Genomic DNA, 7,882 nt, shown 5'->3' on the forward strand with positions numbered 1-7,882 from the left:
CAGGTCTAGACCACACTCCAGAATTTACAAGGACCCAAGATTACATTATGAGAATCATCGTCTTAACAGGATTACGGTTGGTCTGTAAGGGGGTTGTCAATGATTTAACCCTCCCAGCCCATCCCCTCTACTGGGAATGCCTAAACTAAGAAGTATTGACTTCTGTTGGAGGGCGGCATCGAGCAGGGACTCACTGTCAGGATACATATTGATCTTTAAAGTGCCACGGCAGCGAAAGGACGCACAAAAACATATGCATGGTAGAAATAAGTGGCCTATAACAAAATAAACTACGTTGCCACTGGCACTGACATCACATCTCAACAACACACTCTGGTTGTCATGTTCCTACAGTAAAGTGTGTGTGTAGTGTCTTACTTACAGGAAGTGCTGGGTATCGCCACGGATTTCCTGAATCGATTCCAATTCACAGTTTACATTCGATTGGATTTCCGATTTGATTCGATTCAATATCAGTTAGATACGTGATATTTCGGTCTCATACCAGTTTTGTTCTCATACGAAAGAGATTCTGAGAGAACTAATGCTGTAAATTGTACAAGGAACCCTCTAACCTGGTGCACCATTAAAAATATGAATGTTTACCCCAAAGCGGTTACATAGAGACATAAAAAATGCTTTCTGTAGTGCAGAGGGTTGGTCATTGGGGGGGTTAGCGTTAGCCAAGTTAGCCATTGTTAGCATTACCAGTTGTTAACAATGCATTACGCTGTTTTTGTGCACAAACAGCGTAACTACATGTCCACCAGGGGTGGGGGGGAAAAATCAATACAGCATAGTATTGTGATATTTTCAATGGCAATACTGTATTGATACACAGGCGCCATGTATTGATCTTTTATTATAGATATGTTGGTCAGTTTGGCCCATTTTGCAGCAATAACGTTGAAGTGGGGCACCCAGATAGCTCAGTTGGTAGAGCAGGTGCCGTATGTAGAGGTCTGCTCCTTGACGCGGCAGGCCAGGGTTCGACTCCGACCTGCGGCCCTTTGCTGCGTGTCACTCCCCCTCTCTCTCCCCTTTAATTTCTTCAGCTGACCTGTCCATTAAAGGCCTAAAATGCCCCAAAAATAATCAAAATAAATAAAAATAAATAACTTTGAAGTGATATGAACAAACAGAGAAATTAATCTTTTTTTTAGATGAAACAGATGTTGACAAAGTTTCCTTTTGTGGACGTCATGTAAGTTATATTTATTATTTATTGCAGGATATTGCAATATGTTTAAAATCGCAATAATATCGTATTGTGGCATAAGTATTGTGATGATATCGTATCAGGAGGCGTCTGGTGATTCCCCCCCCCTAATGTCCACATAGAAGTTGAACAGGACTGTGTGTACGACCGATTTAGTGAGACACAAATAAGACAGAAGTGCTATAATAACTGGATGTTTCTACGACTGTTTGTGCACGGAGCAGCCATGTTTGATCACTGGGTACTAGGAGGTTATCTGAGTCCAGAGCTCGGAAATCCGAGGTCAAGGGGCGTGTTTCCGACTTTGAACTCCGAAAATTCGACTTCAGAGAACAAATGGAACGCACTAATGAAAATGGGCATGGCCCTCGCCCAAAAGTTAGCCTAACTTTAGAGCGTTATTCATCATGACGTGGATTACTAAGATTGTCTAGTTTCACCCCAGCTTTAAAACGGAGCGTCTTAAAAGATCAATCTCAGGATTATATTAATAAAGATCCATTGGATTTTTTTTAACCCAGCCTTGCTTAGAGTCCTCATTTGTCATGCTTCAAACCTACAAAATCTTGTGTAATAAATACTCTTACTCTAGTATAAAATTGTAGTTATTCCTTTTAAAGCTGTAGAGTGTTTGCTCGCTTAAGTAGTTTTAGATTTTGTGGTATTTTTTTTGTGCCTTTTTTTTTCCCAACTGATCACAAGTGACGCTCCTTAGTAGTATTCTGTACTATGCCAATGAATAAAGGCTTTTTATTCTACATTGTAAATAGTAGATGCTCAAAATACACACTCACTAATCAGTTTCCAGTGTAAATTGTTGAGAGCAGATGTCTCATTTTGCCACCTCACCACCAAGCTTTCGCTCCATGTTGTATTTTGGCACCAAAGCTTTAATTCATCGATCTCTCTGAAAAGCCGAAGCGTGATGATTGAGTAGCGTTGAGGGCTTTGGATTCGCCGCCTAACGAGGATTTTTGCCAGTTCACAGTTTGTGCTGAGGTATCGGCCTCGTTTTAATGTCTCTGCTTGCATCTGGTCATTGAGTGCAGTGCTGCAAATCTCTGAGCAGGACTGCTTCACGGCATCTGGTTTCTTTTCTTTTTTTACATTACGAGTCGTTCATTTGGCAGATGATTTTGTCCAAAGCCACTTACGTGCACTCCAACTCTACACACAAGAACCCAATGTAATAAAGAAAATTGAAATGCATTTATTTTTGCATCAATGTGAGATGTACCTTGTTTTTTCTGGTATTTCATTTACTAGATTAACCTGAAAACAGACATATTTCACAGTGTAAACAGTTTCTGTTCAGCAGCTAAAATAGATGGTTATATACATTTATGACAATTGGGATTTTTAAGCATTGCATGCCACCGCTTTAATACATAAACTCACATTGGAATCTATTGAAATCCATCGAAATTTAAATGGACTGTTTTTATATTTTTATATATATATATATATATACTCAAAGCGCTTTTACATAGCAGTCATTCACCATTCACACACTGTGGCCGAGGCTGCCGTACAAGACTCATCAGATACACACTCACACACATTCACACTCCGATGGCGCAGCATCGGGGGGGCAACTCAGGGTTCAGCAAGTTGACCCCAGACACAAATCGGAAATAAACTGTGAATTGGAATCGATTCAGGAAATCCGTGGCGATACCCAGCACTTCCTATAAGTAAGACACTACACACACACCTTACTGTAGGAACATAATGACAACCAAAGTGTGTTGTTGAGATGTGATGTCCTGCCACTGAAAATATCACAATACTATGCTGTATTGATTTTTCCCCCCCACCCCTGGTGGCACATGTAGTTACGCTGTGTGTGCACAAAACAGCGTAATGCGTGTAACAACTAGGTATGCGTACAAAGCTAACTTGTAAATCCTAACCCCGCCCCCCCCATACCCCGCACGTTACACATAACGCATTCCTCGGGTGTGACGTCATTCCGAGTTTCGAGGTAAATGGAGCACTATCTGGCTTTAGGTAAACCGTGTCTGCATCTCACACCCTCTGCACTGCAGAAAGCATTTTTTATGTCTCTATGTAACCGCTTTGGGGTAAACATTCATATTTTTAATGGTGCACCAGGTTAGAGGGTTCCTTGTACAATTTACAGCATTAGTTCTCTCAGAATCTCTTTCGTATGAGAACAAAACTGGTATGAGACAGAAATATCACGTATCTAACTGATATTGAATCGAATCAAATCGGAAATCCAATCGAATGTAAACTGAATTGGAATCGATTCAGGAAATCAGTGTTGATACCCAGCACTTCCTGTAAGTAAGACACTACACACACACCTTACTGTAGGAACATGACAACCAGAGTGTGTTGTTGAGATGTGATGTCAGTGCCAGTGGCAACGTAGTTTATTTTGTTATAGGCCACTTATTTCTACCATGCATATGTTTTTGTGCGTCCTTTCGCTGCCGTGGCACTTTAAAGATCAATATGTATCCTGACAGTGAGTCCCTGCTCGATGCCGCCCTCCAACAGAAGTCAATACTTCTTATTTTAGGCATTCCCAGTCAAAGGGGACGGGCTGGGAGGGTTAAATCATCTTACCCCCCCCCCCCCCCCCCCCCCCTTTAAACCTGCACTTCTATAATCATTATGGGGTCACAGACCAACCGTAATGCTATTAAGACGATTCTGGGAATGTAACCTGAACCCCAAGGACGCTTCGACATGGGACAGCAGGACCGGGGATCAAACTGCCAACCCCCCCGACCGGCAGGCGACACTGAGCCGCCCCGATGTCTAGCATGTCACATGTTAACCTCCATTTTGTCTGTTAAGGGTCTTGCTCAGCATTCGGCTTCTGTTGTTTGTTTGTTTTTTTCCAGCACTGACGTGTTTCACACTCATGCACTGACACACACATTAACACGCACACGTGCACTGACACACATCAACACACACTCGTGCACTGACACACACATTAACACACACTCATGCACTGACACACACACATTAACACACACTCGTGCACTGACACACACATCAACACACACTCGTTCACTGACACACACATCAACACACACTCGTTCACTGACACACATCAACACACACTCGTACACTGACACACACATCAACACACACTCGTGCACTGACACACACATCAACACACACTCGTTCACTGACACACGTCAACACACACTCGTTCACTGACACACACATCAACACACACTCGTACATTGCCGCTTTATGCTGAAAAGCCCTGACCTCCCCGCGTTGTGCTTCAGGCTGCTGAGACGGGATGCCACTGCGAGACGAACCTTCAGTCACATCGATTAGAGAACCAAACGGATGTTTTACTGAGCAGCTCTCTCTGACCTGCTGATGTGCTCATCGTTTAAACTGATGCACTAAAGCACATAAGTTGTCATGGATTGAAAGCTTTCAAAGGGATCTTGAGATAAACATGGTTCAGATAGTTCCTCTTTTGTTTTTTCAACATCCTGCTTCCTTAAAGCAACACAACCTTTCTTTTCAACTTTTTATTTTTTATTATTCTGGGGCATTTCCACCTTCAAAAGACAGCACAGCTCAAATATGACATGGGGAAAACATGCGAGAAACCATCACAGGTCAGACTCGAACCCTGGGCCCTCTGTGTTGAGGACTAAATCTCTACACGGTGAACCCTCGCTATATCGCGGTTCACCTTTCACGGTCTCGCTGCTTCACGGATTTCTGCCCAGAAGAAAAAAAGAGCGACAACAACTACCGATAACTATGTTCTTCTCTCGTAAAAACACACCTTTAAAAGAAAAACCCGCTACAGAGCAGAGTCAGGATCATAGAGCGTTAATATTAATACAGTCTATGGTCAGGATGCAGCGGCTCAGTCGGAAGAGCAGTGAAATACACGGGAGTCACTAGTTTTCCTACTGTACTTTGTATTTTTTTAATAATCATTTTTCATTTTCTCCCGTTGTAATCCAATGACTCTGGTCGCGGGGGGGGTGCTGATCTCCGCAATTTGAAGCCTTCAGTTCGTCTTGATGATTAAAACTATTATTTTACGGTACAGTAGTTACTTGTAAAACATTGTTTATACAGTACTTTTATTTGTTAAACAAACGCTCGGGCCTGTAAGAAGGTTTTGTTCTTTGGTTTCAATGTATTACGGAGTATTTCATCGTATCATAATTGTAAATAAATAAAGGTTACTACTTCACGGATTTCGCCTATCACGGGTTCTTTTTGGGACGTGACCCCCGTGAAAAACGAGGGTTCAGTGTGTTCAGTGTGAGCAGTATGTTCCCTGCTCTACCGACCGAGCTAACGGGTCACAGGCCTTTATTTGTAGAGGACGGTTGAAGACGTGAAAGGGGGGGGAGAGAGGGGGAATGACACGTGGCAAAAGGCTGCAGGTCGGAGTCGAACCCGCGGCCGCCGGGTCGACGAGTGAACCTCTGTATATGGGCGCGCGTTCTACCAGGTGAGCTACCCGGGCGCCCGTCTTATTGGTTTTTATCTCGTTTCACAAAGACTCGCAACAATATTGAAAACGTTTCCTTTCCGTTTTTCCTTTTCTAAATGTAGCAAAGTAGCATTGTGTGATTTTTGGGAAGTAGAAATCATTGCACTTTATGGACTTAAAGAACGTTTTCAGGTGAAGTCGACATAGATTGCAACGTGTGAGGTTGACTCGGGACGTCTAGTTTTCCATAAGTACAAGTCTTATTAAGTTTTCTTCACACAACAATGTTAGAGCCCTTAAATCCTTGGGTGGCATCAAAAAAGTGTTTTGTTCTTTGATAAGATTAGATTAGATTAGATTATACTTTATTCATCCCACAGCGGGGATGAGATGATAAGAATGTCAACCGCTTTAAGCTGCTGAATCTTTAGTATCAGGTTTCTATAAAATGAAAACTTTACTCTTAGCTCATCGCCTGCAGAGCATGCAGCAGGATAAGGCTCTTTGATCGGGTTTGTTTTAGGCATGGGCCATCTTATTTGTTTTCAAGTAGCAGGGAATTCACGCGTAACCGTCGCAACTCTGCCGTCCTGATGTTAAGCCCCGCCCACCGTTTGGTTTTCCAGGTCTCAAGCCTACGGAGAGTTGCTAGACGACCCTTGCTGCCAGTTACATTTGCTGCAGCTAGGGTGCGTCTAGATTTCTAGGCTAGCTAAAACCTTCTGTTTTCTTTTGTGTGTTTTTTTTTTTTTTACGCTGGGCAAAAAGGTGTGGTTTTTTTGTTTAGTAAATTTTAAAGTTATTTAAAATGAAATTGAACCTAAAACATTGGTTTTGACTCATAAATAATCTCCTGTTTTATTAATTGGAATATGTAAACGCCCCTCAGGTTGCTAAGAAGTGATTTCATTTCGCTGTCGGGGGAGTTGTTGAACATGAGCTGTTGGTTTTCTCTCACACTGCCGTCTCCCATGGTTCCCTCCCTTCTCTCTTGGTCCTCTTATTTAGTCTCTTTCTGTCTTTTCTCCTCTTCTCCCTCCTCCTCCTCCTCCTCCTCCCAGCTGGGTTTTGTCCGGTACCTGCAATGCGACTGGCTGTGACCGCCAGCAGTGATGTCACCCAGACCGCACCCCACTACTCTCTGTCTCCTCTCCATCTTTACCCTCTGCTCCCGCTCTGTTGTGTCTCTGTCTTTTAATCTCTCTCTCTCCTCTCCTCTCTCTCTCTCCCCCCCCCTCCCCACCCCCCCCCCCCCCCACCCCCCGCTCTCTTTCGTTTTCTCTCGCTCTATCTCTCTCTCAGCTCTATTGCTTGCCGGATATCCTTCATTCTTTATGCCTCTCTCCTCTCTCTCTCCCTCCCTTCTCTCTTCTATCTAGCGTCTCTCTCTTCTCTACTTCCCTTCTCTCTCTCCTCTCTCTTCCTCTCTCTCTCCTCTCTCTCGTCTCTCTCTCTCTCTCTCTCTCTTCTCTTCTCTCTCTCTCTTTCTCTCTCTCTCCTCTCTCTCTCTCTCCTCCCTCCCCTCTCTTCTCTCTCTCTCTCTCTCTCGTATCGTATCTTCCTCTCCCTCTCTCGCTCTCTCTCCTCTTATCCTCTCTCTCTCTCTCTCTCTCTCTCTCCCTCTCTCGCTCTCTCTCGCTCTCTCTCTCTCGCTCTCTCTCTCTCTGCGTATCTTCATCTTCCTCACATTTCTCTCCCACTGTTTCTTCTCTCTTCCTTCTGCTGTCTTGTTCTTGTTTCTGTTGGAATGCGTGCTGCTTTTTGTCCTGGTTCTCCTCATCCTTCCGCACTCTCGACCCCCCCCCCCCCCACACCCCCCCTCCTTGTCCCATGTGAGCCTTTGCAGCAACCACACAGTCAGCCCTCTTGGGATTTCATTTTCTTTTGCACTTTCAGTTCAGTTTAGGGCTGCTGGTGTTTGGAAACATAATCACAATTACTCTGGACAATATTGAAATCACGATTATTTAACACATTTATCTATTGACTTTTGGAAAGATGTTGCATTTATTGAACTTAAAAAAACAAACAGTAAAACAGTTTAAACAAATCAACACCTTGAACTGTGAGATTTCCCTTAAAGTGCTCATATTCTGCTCATTTTCAGGTTCATAACTGTATTTAGAGGTTATATCAGAAGAGGTTTACATGATTTAATTTTCAGAAAAAACACCCTATTTTTGTTGTACTGCACATTGCTGCAG

General features: G+C 43.3%; 1 protein-coding gene across 1 annotated transcript in view; it reads left to right on the top strand.

Moving 5' to 3' along the window:
• Positions 1 to 7,882, top strand: part of LOC116701386 (intermediate filament family orphan 1-like) — a 29,027-nt gene that overhangs the window by 2,462 nt on the left and 18,683 nt on the right.

Source organism: Etheostoma spectabile, chromosome 14 (assembly GCF_008692095.1).
Source record: "Etheostoma spectabile isolate EspeVRDwgs_2016 chromosome 14, UIUC_Espe_1.0, whole genome shotgun sequence".
Taxonomy (NCBI): domain Eukaryota; kingdom Metazoa; phylum Chordata; class Actinopteri; order Perciformes; family Percidae; genus Etheostoma; species Etheostoma spectabile.